General features: G+C 33.3%; 2 long non-coding RNA genes across 2 annotated transcripts in view; one reads left to right on the top strand and one right to left on the bottom strand.

Annotated features, from left to right (window-relative positions):
* LOC126747480 (uncharacterized) overlaps positions 1–17330 on the bottom strand; it is a 48230-nt gene extending 30900 nt beyond the window's left edge. Inside the window, exon 1 of the long non-coding RNA XR_007664221.1 lies at positions 17123–17330. This is a non-coding gene — a long non-coding RNA (uncharacterized LOC126747480). The remainder of the gene's footprint in view (positions 1–17122) is intronic.
* The window catches only part of LOC126747478 (uncharacterized), a 47661-nt gene that overhangs the window by 25083 nt on the left and 1707 nt on the right, over positions 1–20871 (top strand). The window contains exon 2 of the long non-coding RNA XR_007664219.1: positions 17427–19706. This is a non-coding gene — a long non-coding RNA (uncharacterized LOC126747478). The remainder of the gene's footprint in view (positions 1–17426; positions 19707–20871) is intronic.

Raw genomic sequence — 20871 nt, 5'->3', positions numbered from 1 at the left:
AAAGATCCCATTTTACTCCCTAATGTTATTTAAAGTCAAGTTTTCAAATTTTGGAATTTTTTATAGACTGTAAAAGTTCAATATGCAATTTTATTCGACACATATTTCCAAAACCGTTGCTGTTCTTCTCAGTAGAATCCCAGCGAGTCAAAGTTTATTTCAGACTGTTCTAAAGATCCCATTTTACACCCAAATGTTATTTGTAGTCAAGTTTTCAACTCTTGGAATTTTTTATAGACTGTAAAAGTTCAATATGCAATTTTATTCGACACATATTTCCAAAACCGTTGCTGTTCTTCTCAGTAGAATCCCAGCGAGTCAAAGTTTATTTCAGACTGTTCTAAAGATCCCATTTAACCCCTAATGTTATTTGAAGTCAAGTTTTCAACTTTTGGAATTTTTTATAGACTGTAAAAGTTCAATATGCAATTTTATTCGACACATATTTCCAAAACCGTTGCTGTTCTTCTCAGTAGAATCCCAGCGAGTCAAAGTTTATTTCAGACTGTTCTAAAGATCCCATTTAACCCCTAATGTTATTTGAAGTCAAGTTTTCAACTTTTGGAATTTTTTATAGACTGTAAAAGTTCAATATGCAATTTTATTTGACACATATTTCCAAAACCGTTGCTGTTCTTCTCAGTAGAATCCCATCGAGTCAAAGTTTATTTCAGACTGTTCTAAAGATCCCATTTTACTCCCTAATGTTATTTAAAGTCAAGTTTTTAAATTTTGGAATTTTTTATAGACTGTAAAAGTTCAATATGCAATTTTATTCGACACATATTTCCAAAACCGTTGCTGTTCTTCTCAGTAGAATCCCAGCGAGTCAAAGTTTATTTCAGGCTGTTCTAAAGATCCCATTTTACTCCCAAATGTTATTTGTAGTCAAGTTTTCAACTCTTGGAATTTTTTATAGACTGTAAAAGTTCAATATGCAATTTTATTCGACACATATTTCCAAAACCGTTGCTGTTCTTCTCAGTAGAATCCCAGCGAGTCAAAGTTTATTTCAGACTGTTCTAAAGATCCCATTTAACCCCTAATGTTATTTGAAGTCAAGTTTTCAACTTTTGGAATTTTTTATAGACTGTAAAAGTTCAATATGCAATTTTATTCGACACATATTTCCAAAACCGTTGCTGTTCTTCTCAGTAGAATCCCAGCGAGTCAAAGTTTATTTCAGACTGTTCTAAAGATCCCATTTTACTCCCAAATGTTATTTGTAGTCAAGTTTTCAACTCTTGGAATTTTTTATAGACTGTAAAAGTTCAATATGCAATTTTATTCGACACATATTTCCAAAACCGTTGCTGTTCTTCTCAGTAGAATCCCAGCGAGTCAAAGTTTATTTCAGACTGTTCTAAAGATCCCATTTAACCCCTAATGTTATTTGAAGTCAAGTTTTCAACTCTTGGAATTTTTTATAGACTGTAAAAGTTCAATATGCAATTTTATTCGACACATATTTCCAAAACCGTTGCTGTTCTTCTCAGTAGAATCCCAGCGAGTCAAAGTTTATTTCAGACTATTCTAAAGATCCCATTTTACTCCCAAATGTTATTTGTAGTCAAGTTTTCAACTCTTGGAATTTTTTATAGACTGTAAAAGTTCAATATGCAATTTTATTCGACACATATTTCCAAAACCGTTGCTGTTCTTCTCAGTAGAATCCCAGCGAGTCAAAGTTTATTTCAGACTGTTCTAAAGATCCCATTTTACTCCCTAATGTTATTTAAAGTCAAGTTTTCAAATTTTGGAATTTTTTATAGACTGTAAAAGTTCAATATGCAATTTTATTCGACACATATTTCCAAAACCGTTGCTGTTCTTCTCAGTAGAATCCCAGCGAGTCAAAGTTTATTTCAGACTGTTCTAAAGATCCCATTTTACTCCCAAATGTTATTTGTAGTCAAGTTTTCAACTCTTGGAATTTTTTATAGACTGTAAAAGTTCAATATGCAATTTTATTCGACACATATTTCCAAAACCGTTGCTGTTCTTCTCAGTAGAATCCCAGCGAGTCAAAGTTTATTTCAGACTGTTCTAAAGATCCCATTTAACCCCTAATGTTATTTGAAGTCAAGTTTTCAAATTTTGGAATTTTTTATAGACTGTAAAAGTTCAATATGCAATTTTATTCGACACATATTTCCAAAACCGTTGCTGTTCTTCTCAGTAGAATCCCAGCGAGTCAAAGTTTATTTCAGACTGTTCTAAAGATCCCATTTTACTCCCAAATGTTATTTGTAGTCAAGTTTTCAACTCTTGGAATTTTTTATAGACTGTAAAAGTTCAATATGCAATTTTATTCGACACATATTTCCAAAACCGTTGCTGTTCTTCTCAGTAGAATCCCAGCGAGTCAAAGTTTATTTCAGACTGTTCTAAAGATCCCATTTTACTCCCTAATGTTATTTAAAGTCAAGTTTTCAAATTTTGGAATTTTTTATAGACTGTAAAAGTTCAATATGCAATTTTATTCGACACATATTTCCAAAACCGTTGCTGTTCTTCTCAGTAGAATCCCAGCGAGTCAAAGTTTATTTCAGACTGTTCTAAAGATCCCATTTTACTCCCAAATGTTATTTGTAGTCAAGTTTTCAACTCTTGGAATTTTTTATAGACTGTAAAAGTTCAATATGCAATTTTATTCGACACATATTTCCAAAACCGTTGCTGTTCTTCTCAGTAGAATCCCAGCGAGTCAAAGTTTATTTCAGACTGTTCTAAAGATCCCATTTAACCCCTAATGTTATTTGAAGTCAAGTTTTCAACTTTTGGAATTTTTTATAGACTGTAAAAGTTCAATATGCAATTTTATTCGACACATATTTCCAAAACCGTTGCTGTTCTTCTCAGTAGAATCCCAGCGAGTCAAAGTTTATTTCAGACTGTTCTAAAGATCCCATTTAACCCCTAATGTTATTTGAAGTCAAGTTTTCAACTTTTGGAATTTTTTATAGACTGTAAAAGTTCAATATGCAATTTTATTTGACACATATTTCCAAAACCGTTGCTGTTCTTCTCAGTAGAATCCCATCGAGTCAAAGTTTATTTCAGACTGTTCTAAAGATCCCATTTTACTCCCTAATGTTATTTAAAGTCAAGTTTTTAAATTTTGGAATTTTTTATAGACTGTAAAAGTTCAATATGCAATTTTATTCGACACATATTTCCAAAACCGTTGCTGTTCTTCTCAGTAGAATCCCAGCGAGTCAAAGTTTATTTCAGGCTGTTCTAAAGATCCCATTTTACTCCCAAATGTTATTTGTAGTCAAGTTTTCAACTCTTGGAATTTTTTATAGACTGTAAAAGTTCAATATGCAATTTTATTCGACACATATTTCCAAAACCGTTGCTGTTCTTCTCAGTAGAATCCCAGCGAGTCAAAGTTTATTTCAGACTGTTCTAAAGATCCCATTTAACCCCTAATGTTATTTGAAGTCAAGTTTTCAACTTTTGGAATTTTTTATAGACTGTAAAAGTTCAATATGCAATTTTATTCGACACATATTTCCAAAACCGTTGCTGTTCTTCTCAGTAGAATCCCAGCGAGTCAAAGTTTATTTCAGACTGTTCTAAAGATCCCATTTTACTCCCAAATGTTATTTGTAGTCAAGTTTTCAACTCTTGGAATTTTTTATAGACTGTAAAAGTTCAATATGCAATTTTATTCGACACATATTTCCAAAACCGTTGCTGTTCTTCTCAGTAGAATCCCAGCGAGTCAAAGTTTATTTCAGACTGTTCTAAAGATCCCATTTAACCCCTAATGTTATTTGAAGTCAAGTTTTCAACTCTTGGAATTTTTTATAGACTGTAAAAGTTCAATATGCAATTTTATTCGACACATATTTCCAAAACCGTTGCTGTTCTTCTCAGTAGAATCCCAGCGAGTCAAAGTTTATTTCAGACTATTCTAAAGATCCCATTTTACTCCCAAATGTTATTTGTAGTCAAGTTTTCAACTCTTGGAATTTTTTATAGACTGTAAAAGTTCAATATGCAATTTTATTCGACACATATTTCCAAAACCGTTGCTGTTCTTCTCAGTAGAATCCCAGCGAGTCAAAGTTTATTTCAGACTGTTCTAAAGATCCCATTTTACTCCCTAATGTTATTTAAAGTCAAGTTTTCAAATTTTGGAATTTTTTATAGACTGTAAAAGTTCAATATGCAATTTTATTCGACACATATTTCCAAAACCGTTGCTGTTCTTCTCAGTAGAATCCCAGCGAGTCAAAGTTTATTTCAGACTGTTCTAAAGATCCCATTTTACTCCCAAATGTTATTTGTAGTCAAGTTTTCAACTCTTGGAATTTTTTATAGACTGTAAAAGTTCAATATGCAATTTTATTCGACACATATTTCCAAAACCGTTGCTGTTCTTCTCAGTAGAATCCCAGCGAGTCAAAGTTTATTTCAGACTGTTCTAAAGATCCCATTTAACCCCTAATGTTATTTGAAGTCAAGTTTTCAACTTTTGGAATTTTTTATAGACTGTAAAAGTTCAATATGCAATTTTATTCGACACATATTTCCAAAACCGTTGCTGTTCTTCTCAGTAGAATCCCAGCGAGTCAAAGTTTATTTCAGACTGTTCTAAAGATCCCATTTTACTCCCAAATGTTATTTGTAGTCAAGTTTTCAACTCTTGGAATTTTTTATAGACTGTAAAAGTTCAATATGCAATTTTATTCGACACATATTTCCAAAACCGTTGCTGTTCTTCTCAGTAGAATCCCAGCGAGTCAAAGTTTATTTCAGACTGTTCTAAAGATCCCATTTTACTCCCTAATGTTATTTGTAGTCAACTTTCCACCATTTGGAATTTTTTATAGACTGTAAAAGTTCAATATGCAATTTTAATCGACACATATTTCCAAAACCGTTGCTGTTCTTCTCAGTAGAATCCCAGCGAGTCAAAGTTTAATATAGACTGTTCTGAAGATCAAATTTTACCCCCTATTTTTATTTTTTGTAAATTTTCCAACTTTTGGAACTTTTTGTAGACTCTAAAAGTTCAATATGCAATTTTATTCGACACATAATTCCAAAACCGTTGCTGTTCTTTGCAGTAGAATCACAGCGAGCCTTGATTGAGTTTTGATTGAGAATTGATTTCACGCTTATTTTATAAAGGTGATCCTCCAAAGGGAATAAAATGTTTTAACAGCAAATTAAAACCACAAATAAAACAGAATTAAGGGTTAAACTTTGCAGCAGAATTATAGCGACCCTCACTTGATTTCCAACTACTCTGGAAACTTCCTCCTACGATTCGAATATTATATCAGATGAATATTCCACCTATTGCAATTTTTTTAGACTTTCCAAGTTCAACACCTAAATTTTATTCAACACAAACTACCACCTATTTGCTGTTATTCGCAGTAGAATTACAGCTAAACTCAACTGATTTCAGATTGCTCTGAAAACTCTATCGTATCACTCAAATATTACGTCAGATCAATCCTATAGTTGTTTTTTGATACTACAACAATTTGCTGTTCTTCGCAGTAGAATCACAGCGAGCCCCAATTGTTTTCGCGTTTTTTTATAGCAGGATTAAAAATATTCTCCCTTCGGGAAAATATTTTTGTTATAAAGGTGATTCCCCGAAGGGAATATATTGCTTTCACAGCAACTCAAAACTACAAATAAAACAGGATTAAGGGTTCAAATTTTGGGAGGGTTTTTCTGTCCCTAGGATGACCCCCTAGGGATAGAACATTATATTACTGATAAAATATTATATTACAATAAGTAAAAAAATATTTCAAAATGGGTAAAGCTGAATGGAAAGGGTCAATATTTTCATTTATTCAATCAGTCAAACCTAAAACAGAAAAACGCCTAAAAAAAGAAAACCTGAAAGAAACCCTGAAAAAGAAATAAATAAATAAATATACGTACCTGATATTATATATACATACATACATTTACATACCGAGTATGATGTATAGTACATACTATACTATACACCATAGATTCCAAAATCGGGTGCAGCTTCTCGCAGGAGGTAGGCCTCACTCGTGTAACACAAAACTCGCGATTAAAATAGTAAAAACGGATTTGACGTTTTTCTTAAAAGAAATAAAACGTGACTAAAATGCTCTTAGTTTCGCGAATGGGCTCTTTTAAAAAAATCTACAGATCGAGAAAGTTCAACGTACCATTTTTATCCACACAACTCATCAACAATTTGCTGTTCTTCGCAGCAGAATCACAGCGATCCCCTACTGATTTTAGATTGCTCTGAAAACTCCATCGTACCACTTAAATACTAAATCAGATCAATACTCCTACTGTTGGATTTTCTTAGACTACCACCAATTTGCTGTTATTCACAGTAGAATCACAACAATCCCCAATTGATTTCACGCTTATTTTTTAACAGAATTAAAAAAATTCTCCCTTCAGGAGAACATTTTTTTCTTGAAAAAGGTGATCTTCCAAAGGGATTATAATGCTTTAAAAGCAAATCAAAACAGAATTAAGGGTTAAAATTTGCAGCAGAATCATAGCGACCCTAAACTGATTTCAAACTACTCTGGAAACTTCATCCTACCACTTAAATATTACATCAGATCAATATTCCACATATTGACTTTTTTTTAAACTTTCCAAGTTCAATATCTAAATTTTATTTAACACAAACTAGCAATAATTTGCTGTTCTTCGCAGCAGAATCACAGCGATCCCCTACTGATTTCAGATTGCTCTGAAAACTCCATCGTACCACTTAAATACTAAATCAGATCAATACTCCTACTGTTGGATTTTCTCAGACTACCAACAATTTGCTGTTTTTCCCAGTAGAATCACAGCTAACCTCAACTGATTTCAGATTGCTCTGAAAACTCCTCGTATCACTCAAATATTACGTCAGATCAATCCTATTGTTGTTTTTTTGATACTACAACAATTTGCTGTTCTTCGCAGTAGAATCACAGCGAGCCCCAATTGTTTTCGCGCTTTTTTTATAGCAGGATTAAAAATATTCTCCCTTCGGGAAAGTATTTTTGTTATAAAGGTGATTCCCCGAAGGGAATATAATGCTTTCACAGCAACTCAAAACTACAAAAAAAACAGGATTAAGGGTTCAAATTTTGGGAGGGTTTTTCTGTCCCTAAGATGACCCCCTAGGGATAGAATATTATATTACTGATAAAATATAATATTACAATATGTATTAAAAAAATATTTCAAAATTGGTTAAGCTGAATGAAAAGGGTCAACATTTTTATTAATTCCATCAGTCAAACAGAAAATAGCCTAAAAAAGAAATAAATAAATAAATAAATACATACATATACATACCTGATATTGTATATACATACATACATTTACATACCTAGTTTGATGTATAGTTCATACTATACCATACAATAGACTTCAAAATTTGGTGCAGATCAGCTTCTCGTAGCAGGTAGGAATTACTCGTGTAACACAAAACTCGCGATTAAAATAGGATTTGGGGTTTGAAGTTTTTCCCAAAAGAGATAAAACGCGACTAAAATGCTCTAAGTCGGTAGTTTCGCGAATGGGCTCTTTTTAAAAAAAATTACGGATCGAGAAAGTTCAACGTACCATTTTTATCGACGTCAACAATTTTCGATGCAGAGTCCTAAAGAACCTCAAATGATTTTAAACTACTCTGCAAACTTCATCCTACCATTCGAATAATATATCAGATCAATACTCCTAATGTGATTTTCAGACTACCACCGTTCTTCTGAAAACTCCATCCTAACACTCAAATGTTATATCAGGTCAATTTTCCAACTTGTGGAATTTTTTTCCAGACTGACAAAACTCAATATACAATTTTATTCGACCCATATTTCTAAAAAATTCGCTGTTCTTCTCAGTAGAATCCCAGCGAACCCCATTTTATTTCAGATAATTCCGACAACCTCATTACATTCTACCACATAATATTATTTGTGGCTAATTTTCCACCTTTTCGAATTTTGTATACTGTCAAAGTTCAACATACTTTAATTTACATTAGGACAGTCTCAAAACTCCATTCTATCTCTCAAACTTCATTGCTAATTATATTTCCAATGTTTTGAATTTGTACATCTGTCGACAATCATGTTTTTTCTTAGTGGCTAATTTGTAAAAAAACACTGTGCTGCACAGAACAGTCTGAGCCAGATTTAATTAACTTTAGAACAGTCTAAAAATCCCATTCTACCTTTCAAACATTATTGCAAGTTATATGTGTACTTTTTGGAATTTTTACTGTGTGTCAAAACTTAAAATATATTTTTTTAGACGAATTTCTAAAAAATTCGTTGTGCTGCACAGAACAGTCTGAGCCAGCTCTAATTAACTTTAGAACAGTCTAAGAACCTCATTCTACCATCAAGAGATTATTGTAAATTATATTTCCATTTTTTTAAATTTTTACAGCGTGTCGAAGTTCAAAATATACATTTTTTTTGGAGATGAATTACTAAAAAATTCATTGTGCTGCACAGAACAGCCTGAGCCAACTCTAATTAACTTTAAAACAGTCTAAGAACCCCACTCTACCTCTCAAAGATTATTGTAAATTATATTTTCAATCTCTAGAATTTTTACAGTGTGTCGAAATTCCAAATATTTTTTTTGGAGGCGAATTTTCAAAAAAATCATTGTGCTGCACAGAACAATCTGAGCAAGCTCTAATTTAGTTTAGAACAGTCTAAGAACCCCATTCTGCCTCTTAAACATTATTGTAAACTAACTTTCCAATTTTTGGAATTTTTACAGTGTGTCAAAGACCAAAATATATTTTTTTGGAGACGCGTTTCTGAAAAATTCACTAAGCTGCACAGAACAGTCTGAGCCAGCTTTAATTTACTTGACAACAGTCTAAGAACCACATTTTACCTCATAAACATTATTGTAAACTAAATTTCCAATTTTCGGAATTTTTACTGTGTGTCAAAACTTAAAATATATTTTTTTAGACGAATTTCTAAAAAATTTATTGTGCTGCACAGAACAGTCTAAGCCAGCTCCAGTTAACTTGAGAACAGTCTAAGAACCCCATTCTACATCTCAAAGATTATTGTAAATTATATTTCAATTTTTTGGAATTTTTACAACGAGTCGAAGTTAAAAATATATATTTTTTTAAAGATGAATTTCTAAAAAATTCATTGTGCTGTACACAACAGTCTAAGCCAATCAACAGAACAATCTGAGCCAGCTCTAATTAACTTTAAAACAGTCTAAGAACCCCATTCTACCTCTCAAAGATTATTGTAAATTATATTTACAGTCTTTAGAATTTTTACAGTGTGTCGAAATTCAAAATATTTTTTTGAGGCGAATTTTCAAAATATCATTGTGCTGCACAGAACAATCTGAGCAAGCTCTAATTTAGTTTAGAACAATCTGAGAACCCCATTCTACATCTCAAAGATTATTGTAAATTATATTTCCATTTTTTGGAATTTTTACAACGAGTCGAAGTTAAAAATATATATTTTTTTAAAGATGAATTTCTAAAAAATTCATTGTGCTGTACAGAACAGTCTAAACCAGCTCTAATTAACTTGAAAACAGTCTAAGAGCCCCATTCTACATCTAAAAGATTATTGCGAATTATATATCCAATTTTTTGAATTTTTACATCGTGTCGAAGTTCAAAATATATATTTTTTTAAGATGAGTTTCTACAAAATTCATTGTGCTGCACAGAACAGTCTGAGCAAGCTCTAATTTAGCTTAGAACAGTCTGAGAACCCCATTCTACCTCTTAAACATTATTGTAAACTAAATTTCCAATTTTTGGAATTTTTACAGTGTGTCAAAGATCAAAATATATTTTTTTGGAGACGAGTTTCTGAAAAATTCACTATGCAGCACAGAACAGTCTGAGCCCGCTTTAATTTACCTGAGAACAGTCTAAAAGTCCCATTCTACCTCTCAAAGATTATTGTAAATTATATTTTCAATCTTTAGAATTTTTTCAGTGTGTCGAAATTCAAAATATTTTTTTTTGGAGGCGAATTTTCAAAAAAATCATTGTGCTGCACAGAACAATCTGAGCAGCTCTAATTAACTTGAGGACAGTCTAAGAACTCCATTCTACATCTCAAATATTATTCTAAATTAAATTTTCCAATTTTTTGAAATTTACAGCGTGTCGAAGTTCAAAATATATATGTTTTTTAAGATGAATTTCTAAAAAATTCATTGTGCTGCACAGAACAGTCTGAGCAAGCTCTAATTTAGTTTAGAACAGTCTGAGAACCCCATTTTACCTCTTAAACATTACTGTAAACTAAATTTCCAATTTTTGGAATTTTTACAGTGTGTCAGAGATCAAAATATATTTTTTTAAAGATGAATTTCTAAAAAATTCATTGTGCTGCACAGAACAGTCTGAGCAAGCTCTAATTTAGTTTAGAACAGTCTGAGAACCCCATTTTATCTCTTAAACATTACTGTAAACTAAATTTCCAATTTTTGGAATTTTTACAGTGTGTCAAACCTTAAAATATATTTTTTTAAACGAATTTCTAAAAAATTCGTTGTGCTGCACAGAACAGTCTGAGCCAGCTCTAATTAATTTTAGAACAGTCTGAGAATCCATTCTACCTCTCAAAGGTTATTATAAGTTATATTATTAATCTTTAGAAGTTTTCAAGTGTGTCGAAGTTCAAAATATATTTTTTTGAAGACGAATTTCTAATAAAATCATTCTGCTGCACAGAACAGTCTGAGCCAGCTCTAATTAACTTGAAAACAGTCTAAGAGCCCCATTCTACATCTAAAAGATTATTGTGAATTATATATCCAATTTTTTTGAATTTTTACATCGTGTCGAATTTCAAAATATATATTTTTTTTAAAATGAATTTCTAAAAAATTCATTGTGCTGCACAGAACAGTCTGAGCAAGCTCTAATTTAGTTTAGAACAGTCTGAGAGCCCCATTCTACCTCAACATTATTGTAAACTAAATTTACAATTTTCGGAATTTTTACAATGTGTCGAAGTTCAAAAAAAAATTAGATTTTCAGATTGCTCTACAAACTTTATCGTATTACTTAAATACTATATCAGATCAACACTTTAACTGTTGGACTTTTTCAGACTACCACCAATTTGCTGTTATTCGCAGTAGAATAACGGCAAGCCTAATTGATTTCACGTTTATTTTATGACAGGATAAAAAAAAATAAGGGTTAATATTTGCAGCAGAATCATAGCGACCCTCACTTGATTTCAAACTACTCCGGAAACTTCCTCCTACCATTCGAATATTATATCAGATGAATATTCCACTTATTCCACCTTTTTTTTAGACTTTCCAAGTTCAACACCTAAATTTTATTCAACACAAACTACCACCAATTTGCTGTTATTCGCAGTAGAATTACAGCTAACCTCAACTGATTTCAGATTGCTCTGAAAACTCCATCGTATCACTCAAATATTACGTCAGATCAATACTATTGTTGTTTTTTTGATACTACAACAATTTGCTGTTCTTCGCAGTAGAATCACAGCGAGCCCCAATTGTTTTCGCGTTTTTTTTATAGCAGGATTAAAAATATTCTCCCTTCGGGAAAATATTTTTTTTTATAAAGGTGATCCCCCAAAAGGGAATATAATGCTTAAACAGCAACTCAAAACTACAAATAAAACAGGATTAAGGGTTCAAATTTTGGGAAGGTTTTTCTGTCCCTAGGATGACCCCCTAGGGATAGAGTATTATAATACTGATAAAATATTATATTACAATAAGTAAAAAAAATATTTCAAAATGGGTAAAGCTGAATGGAAAGGGTCAATATTTTCATTTATTCAATCAGTCAAACCTAAAACAGAAAAACGCTTAAAAAAGAAAACTTGAAAAAACCCTGAAAAAGAAATAAATAAATAAATACAAAATATTGTATATACATGCATACATTTACATACCTATACATACTTAGTATGATGTATAGTACATCCTATACAATACACCATAGACTCTAAAATTTGGTGCACCTTCTCGCAAGAGGTAGGACTCACTAGCGTAACACAAAACTCGCGATTAAAATAGGATTTGGGGTTTGAAGTGTTTCCCAAAAGAGATAAAACGCGACTAAAATGCTCTAAGTCGGTAGTTTCGCGAATGGGCTCTTTTTAAAAAAAATTACGGATCGAGAAAGTTCAACGTACCATTTTTATCCACACAATTCATCAACAATTTGCTGTTCTTCGCAGCAGAATCACAGCGATCCTCTACTGATTTCAGATTGCTCTGAAAACTCCATCGTATCACTCAAATATTACGTCAGATCAATACTATTGTGGTTTTTTTTGATACTACAACAATTTGCTGTTCTTCGCAGTAGAATCACAGCTAACCCCAAGTAATTTCAGATTTCTCGGAAAACTTCATCATATCACTCAAATATTACAAAAGATCACCACTATTGTTTGGCTTTTTTTTGATACTACCACCAATTTGCTGTTCTTCGCAGTAGAATCACAGCGAGCCCCAATTGTTTTCGCGCTTTTTTTATAGCAGGATTAAAAATATTCTCCCTTCGGGAAAATATTTTTTTTTTATAAAGGTGATCCCCCAAAGGGAATATAATGCTTAAACAGCAACTCAAAACTACAAATAAAACAGAAATAAGAGTTAAAATTTTTGAAAGACTCTCTGTCTCTAAGATAACCCTCTAGGGAAAGAATATTATATTACAATAAGTATTAAAAAAATAATTCCAAAATAAGTAAAGCTGGATGGAGAGGGTCAACCTTTTTATTCATTCAATCAGTCAAACCTAAAACAGAAAAACACCTAAAAAAGAAATAAATACATAAATACATACCTGATATATATACATACCAGTACATACCTATACATACTTAGTATGATGTATAGTATATGTATAATACATACTATACTATACATCCTAGAGTCCAAAATCTGATGCAGGTAAACTACTCGCAGGAGGTAGGACTCACTCGTGTAAAACAAAACTCGCGATTAAAATAAGAAACACGGGTTTGACGTTTATTTTTTTCCAAACGAAATAAAACGCGACTAAAATTTTTTAAATGGGTAATTTTGCGCAAATGGGCTCTTTTTAAAATCTTTTATAGATCGTGAAAGTTCAACGTACCATTTTTATCGACACAACCCATCAACAATTTGCTGTTCTTCGCAGCAGAATCACAGCGATCCCCTACTGATTTCAAATTGCTCTGAAAACTCCATCGTATCACTCAAATATTACGTCAGATCAATCCTATTGTTGTTTTTTTGATACTACAACAATTTGCTGTTCTTCGCAGTAGAATCACAGCGAGCCTCAATTGTTTTCGCGTTTTTTCTAAGCAGGATTAAAAATATTCTCCCTTCGGGAAAATATTTTTTTTTTTATAAAGGTGATCCCCCAAAGGGAATATAATGCTTAAACAGCAACTCAAAACTACAAATAAAACAGGATTAAGGGCTCAAATTTTGAGAGGGTTTTTCTGTCCCTAGGATGACCCCCTAGGGATAGAACATTATATTACTGATAAAATATTATATTACAATAAGTATTAAAAAAAATATTTCAAAATGGGTAAAGCTAAATGGAAAGGGTCAACATTTTTATTCATTCAGTCAAACCTAAAACAGAAAAACGCCTAAAAAAAGAAAACCTGAAAAAAACCCTGAAAAAGAAATAAATAAATAAATACATATACGTACCTGATATTGTATATACATACATACATTTACATACCGAGTATGATGTATAGTACATACTATACTATACACCATAGACTCCAAAATCGGGTGCAGCTTCTCGCAGGAGGTAGGCCTCACTCGTGTAACACAAAACTCGCGATTAAAATAGTAAAAACGGATTTGACGTTTTTCCCAAAAGAAATAAAGCGCGTCTTAAATGCTCTAAGTCGGTAGTTTCGTGAATGGGCTCTTTAAAAAATTTTACAGTTCGCGAAAGTTCAGCGTACCATTTTTATCGACATCAAAAATTTGCCGTTCTTCGACGCAGAATTCTAAAGGACCTCAAATGATTTCAAATTATTCCGGAAACTTCATCCTACCATTCAAATATTAGATCAGATCAATATTCCAGCTACTGCAATTTTTTTAGTCTTTCCAAGTTTAACACCTAACTTTTATTGAACACAAACTGGCAACAATTTGCTGTTCTTCTCAGTAGAATCCCAGCGAGTCAAAGTTTATTTCAGACTGTTCTAAAGATCCCATTTTACTCCCTAATGTTATTTGTAGTCAAGTTTTCAACTTTTGGAATTTTTTATAGACTGTAAAAGTTCAATATGCAATTTTATTCGACACATATTTCTCAAAAATTCGCTGTTCTTCTCAGTAGAATCCCAGCGAGTCCCAGTTTATTCCATACTGTTCTGAAGATCCCATTCTACCCCCTAATATTATTTGTGGTAAAAATGTCCAACTTTTAGATTTTTTTATAGACTGTAAAAGTTCAATATGGAATTTTATTCGACACATATTTCACAAAAAATCGCTGTTCTTCTCAGTAGAATCCCAGCGAGCCAAATTTATTTCAGACTGTTCTAGAGATCCCATTTTACCCCTAATAATATTTCTAGTCCAATTTTCTAACTTTTAGATTTTTTATAGACTGTAAAAGTTCAATATACAATTTTATTCGACACTTATTTCCAAAACCGTTGCTGTTCTTCTCAGTAGAATCCCAGCAAGTCCCAGTTTATTTCATACTGTTCTGAAGATCCCATTCTACCCCCTAATATTAATTGTGGTAGAAATTTTCCAACTTTTAGATCTTTTTATAGACTGTTAAAGTTCAATATGCAATTTTATTCGACACATATTTCCAAAACCGTTGCTGTTCTTCTCAGTAGAATCCCAGCGAGTCCCAGTTTATTTCATACTGTTCTGAAGATCCCATTCAACCCCTAAAGTTATTTGTAGTCAAGTTTCCACCTTTTAAAATTTTTTACAGACTGTTAAAGTTCAATATACAATTTTATTCGACACACATTTCTAAAAAAATCGCTGTTCTTCTCAGTAGAATCCAAGCGAGCCAAATTTAGTTCAGACTGTTCTAGAGATCTCATTTTACCCCTAATGTTATTTGTAGTACAATTTTTTAACTTTTAGATTTTTTATAGACTGTAAAAGTTCAAAATATAATTTTATTCGACACATAATTCCAAAACCATCGCTGTTCTTCTCAGTAGAATCCCAGCGAGTCAAAGTTTATTTCAGACTGTTCTAAAAATCCCATTTTACTCCCTAATGTTATTTGTAGTTAAGTTTTTACCTTTTGAAATTTTTTACAGACTGTAAAAGTTCAATATAAAATGTTATTCGACACATATTTCTCAAAAATTCGCTGTTCTTCTCAGAAGAATCCCAGCAAGTCAAATTTATTTCAGACTGTTCTAGAGATCCCATTTTACCTCTAATGTTATTCGTAGTCCAACTTTCTAACTTTTACATTTTTTATATAGACTGTAAAAGTTCAATATACAATTTTATTCGACACATATTTCCAAAACCGTTGCTGTTCTTCTCAGTAGAATCCCAGCGAGTCCCAGTTTATTTCATACTGTTCTGAAGATCCCATTCAACCCCTAAAGTTATTTGTAGTCAAGTTTCCACCTTTTAAAATTTTTTACAGACTGTTAAAGTTCAATATACAATTTTATTCGACACACATTTCTAAAAAAATCGCTGTTCTTCTCAGTAGAATCCAAGCGAGCCAAATTTAGTTCAGACTGTTCTAGAGATCTCATTTTACCCCTAATGTTATTTGTAGTACAATTTTTTAACTTTTAGATTTTTTATAGACTGTAAAAGTTCAAAATATAATTTTATTCGACACATAATTCCAAAACCATCGCTGTTCTTCTCAGTAGAATCCCAGCGAGTCAAAGTTTATTTCAGACTATTCTAAAAATCCCATTTTACTCCCTAATGTTATTTGTAGTCAAGTTTTCAACTTTTGGATTTTTGTATAGACTGTAAAAGTTCAATATGCAATTTTATTCGACACATATTTCTCAAAAATTCGCTGTTCTTCTCAGTAGAATCCCAGCGAGTCAAAGTTTATTTCAGACTGTTCTAATGATCCCATTTTACCCCTAATGTTTCTTGTATTCAAGTTTCCACCTTTTGAAATTTTTTACAGACTGTAAAAGTTCAATATGCAATTTTGTTCGACACATATTTGTCAAAAATTCGCTGTTCTTCTCAGTAGAATCCCAGCGAGTCCCAGTTTATTTCATACTGTTCTGAAGATCCCATTCTACCCGCTAATATTAATTGTGGTAGAAATTTTCCAACTTTTAGATCTTTTTATAGACTGTTAAAGTTCAATATGCAATTTTATTCGACACATATTTCACAAAAAATCGCTGTTCTTCTCAGTAGAATCCCAGCGAGCCAAATTTATTTCAGACTGTTTTAGAGATCCCATTTTACCCCTAATGTTATTTCTAGTACAATTTTCTAACTTTTAGATTTTTTATAGACTGTAAAAGTTCAATATGCAATTTTATTCGACACATATTTCCAAAACCGTTGCTGTTCTTCTCAGTAGAATCCCAGCGAGTCCCAATTTATTTCATACTGTTCTGAAGATCCCATTCTACCCCCTAATATTATTTGTGGTAGAAATTTCCAACTTTTAGATTTTTTTATAGACTGTTAAATTTCAATATGAAATTTTATTCGACACATATTTCACAAAAAATCGCTGTTCTTCTCAGTAGAATCCCAGCGAGTCAAAGTTTATTTCAGACTGTTCTGAAGATCCCATTTTACCCCCTAAAATTATTTGTATTCAATTTTCCAATTTTTGGAATTTTAAATAGACTGTCAAAGTTCAATATACCATTTTATTCAACACACATTTTTAAAACCTTCGCTGTTCTTCTCAGTAGAATCGCAGCGAGCCCCAGTTTATTTCATACTGTTCTGATGACCTTTTTATATCCCTCCCTCCCCCTCTATATAATTTTAGGTAGATTTTCCAATTTTTGTGACTCAGACTCTCAAAAGTACAATATACAATTTTTTTTGGACACAAATTTCACCGTACCGATCAGAATCCAAACAAAAAAAATTAAATGGAAAAAGTACCACTAACCTCACGGGCTCGTGCACATGTTCTCGTCTTTTTCTTATGTCCACCTCTTGCTCTGCCCTCCGGAGCAAAAGGGGTAGCACCATATTATTAAAAAAAGAAAATAAAAACAAAATAAAAAAATAAAACACAAAAAACATATATTTATTAACCGGTGCCCCCCCAATTGTCCATTTCTGTACGCCAACATCTGTAGGCTGCCACATATATCCAATACCATCTGAAACAATGGAAAACACACATGAAAATTTCAAGAAGATTTGCAATTTTTAAGTAATTTTAAAGTATTTTTTTTTTAATATTTCAGGTAAAGCCTCTTGGGCCTAAAACTCATTTCTATTGAGGTAAGTACCGCGGCGCTTCCTAAAACAACCATGAAAAGTTCAAATATCCCGGAAAACGTTCATTAATAATACCCGTCAAATTTAAGGCCTTTCCATCCTGGAAAATCCATAATAAAAAGCTTCCAGGAACCTTTTAAATATATTTTCGCACAAGAAGCAATTTACGGCCGAAGGTAAACAGATTATAACAGCAGGAGAACTATGACAAGCCGGCAACCTCGAAGCACGCCTTCTTACTGATAAAGGAAAATCCGCTTATGTATTACGGACGACGACGACGCCGCCGCCTGCTGCATATTGCATGTCCCGATGTCGAAATACGGTTTAACTGTACGTTACACACTTCCTGCTGGGGTTTTTATCGCCATTTAAAACCAACTGAATTATTGAAGACGACCTATTGGTGCGTCATAGGGAATAGGTCGCAGGAATTCACGACAGTGTCATCCGCAAAGAAATTCTCTGGAAGGGTTCAGAGATGAAACATTTAGTCGAACCATCGCAGGAATTTATTGCAGCCATGTGTAGTCTGCAAAGAAAAATCCTACAAGGTTCCGGCGGCAATTTTTTCGTCAATACATAAAATGAATAATTTTAATTGATATGCAAACGCGTTTAATTTGATTCGCAGCAAACATATTGAAATTGCATAAATATGAATTGATTGTGCGGTAAACCGCGATTGTGCACCGATTCGGAACCGATCTCATTATTATTCGACCGATAAATTCTACACACGTATCCCGTGCAATAATAATTTTTTTTTAAAATAGTACGTACACTCCAAGTTTCGTATATAAAAGGACCGCTCACCGTGCTGATAATAGACGTCACACGCCTTCATAAACCAACCGGCCCTGCGGCGGGCAAGTAAAAGCCCCGACGTTATTTTGACGTTAATAAATTAATCCTCGGGGGCTAATGCATCCCTTAACGAGCGTAATCGACTGCTGAGTTTATTTTTAGTGAGCGCCGTTTATGGATATATCAGCCTGAGATTACTTCAAACGAAACCCAAGATTTTCGTTGAGAAGAGGAAGAACAGCTGAAGAACCCAAACAAAGTGTTTTTAGTTTCATGCTTGTGAATCCAACGAGACCATCCAAAAGGTCGTAGCTTTAATATTAACCGATATCTTGCATTTTTAAGGCCCATTATTGGGCTCATAAACGAGGTCAAAAAGTCACTTTTTCCGAATTTTCAACTGTGCTCTCATTCTCTTAGTTCTGATCGAATCTTATTATAACCCAATGTTTTCGTAATCTAGGTGATGGGAAGAAGTCAGTTCGTATTTGAAGAAAATCAATGTTTCGAATTTTTAAAGTGCTTTAATAATACTTAGTTCTGAGTAGATTGTAGTGCAGGAAACAAACTGGTACAATCCAGCGGAGAAGTTTTAGTGGGTAAACGATCAGGGAGTCGCACACTAGGGTTCAAGAACTACAGGTGTTCCTTTTTCGCCGACAAAAAAAAAAAGAAATAGAAGAGAATAGAGCGTCCGTTAATTTTCTTCTTAATTTCCCTACAAAGCTCTGGTGCAACCAAAGGCCGGAAACCAGGCAATTCTACTCCGCAATTAAATTTTAAAACGTATTTTCAATCGAATCGGAGAATGTGCGAACTATAGTAATTATTTTCTCATTAGGCGGGATCCGCGAGTGACTCCGGGTCCCGAAGGCCGGACCCTGGAAACTGGGGGAGGGCCGACCGGGGGGGGGGTCCGGGAACGAGTCGCTCCGGTGATGTTGGCGGGTCCGGACATCCCGGACCAAGCTGCCTGTTCACCTGAAGAGCAGAAAACTAGTAAATTCAGACATTACCGGACTCGCGAAACGCAAATTCGCAAACGCATCATGATCGTCAACGGGGAAAACGGTTGGCAACTGCGCGTGAAGCGCAAAGCAGGAGGCAGCCCGGGCTGATCTCCTCGAGCGGCAGCAGCAGCAGCACCAGCAGCAGAAACACCAACGGGCAGGAGGCAGTTGTAGTGCTCCGAGTGCGACGCGGAGGAAATTCGCGATCGCGGTCGACAGTCGCGCTTTTTTCCAAGTTTTCTTTTTTTTCCTGATATAGAGACAGAAACTTCCGGGTGGTTTGCTGACGATAGAATGTTGTTGTAATTATCAGCAAAGGGGAAGGATGTGGAGTTAGTGCGTGCTTATTAGTGCTATTCTAATATCATTTGGATTTATAATATCTGGATCTATTAATTTGCTATTGCCTAGGTTAGTTTTCGGATTTGGGTATGTATGGGTTGATTGACCTTTTACTACTGTTGATATTTTGCTGCAATGCGCTAAACAAACAAATCATAAGAAGGTTAACAGATGCTAGACGAGAATGGTAATGTTAACTTAAACAGGATTCCGTGTACTTACATGCCTAATGTGTGTACATTTTATTAGCATGATTTCGTTTTTAATGACACCACTTTAAAGGCTGAAATAGTCTGTGGAATATTCTTCAGGAAAGAAGATTGTCATACTATGCAATTTCCCATAGAATCACTAGTCAACCGAAGTTTATTTCATCAATCAAAAATCCTGGGTTTGACGCAGCAAAAACCGGCTGACATTCTGCATTATTCAAACGATCATATTTCACTAAAGCTTCATGGGATCCAAATAATTTTTAATAATTTCTTATAATCATTCATACTTCAACTCCGGTTACCATATCATCAATGTAGGTCAACTATTAAACGAGTTATAAGGGATTTCTTGCTGCAGCATCATTAAAGGGGGCATTTGCTCCAACAGCTGAGATTACTCCAATGTTATTTATATTACTATCAACCAAATGAAACTTGTTTCTCGGTTGAACCGTCAGTAGTTCAAAAGTTATCAATTAAAAATCCTGAGGTGCACGTAACAAAATTCAATTGCTGTTATCTATCAAACGGTAGACCTGATCATAATGATTTTGACAGATTTTGCTAGATAATCAGTCAAACTTGTTATGGTCCTAATGACCGTAGAGCAATAATCAAAGAAGCTACGAGCAACAATTGATGTATTTCCCGGCCTATTATACATAGTTACGAGTCTGCTGATCCTAGAGCCCCGGATGCTAAAGCAATTTCCACTGATTACCAGCCCTAATTGAAAGAAAAATAAATATTTTAATCCCACTTTTATGGAAAAAATAATAATCAGGTCCCCTTTATCAGATATAAATTGATTCGCGCATGTATGTATAACATTTATTATATCGGGAAATAGGAGAGATGATGATATCAAGTGTATGCAATCGATTACCTGTTGTCGACACAAATTTATAAATAACTTGTGTAAATATTGTGTAGAAAAACTGGGTTGGTTTACGCTTGCCGTAAATAGAAAAATGTTCTTTTATCCGACAGAGTGGCATTTGTGTCCGAACACCAAAAAGTATCAACCATTTTAGATA

The sequence above is a fragment of the Anthonomus grandis genome, chromosome 19, assembly GCF_022605725.1.
Source record: "Anthonomus grandis grandis chromosome 19, icAntGran1.3, whole genome shotgun sequence".
In the NCBI taxonomy this organism is placed as follows: Eukaryota; Metazoa; Arthropoda; class Insecta; order Coleoptera; family Curculionidae; genus Anthonomus; species Anthonomus grandis.
The sequence above is the reverse complement of the archived record's forward strand: the minus strand, read 5'-3'. Positions and strand labels throughout refer to the sequence as shown.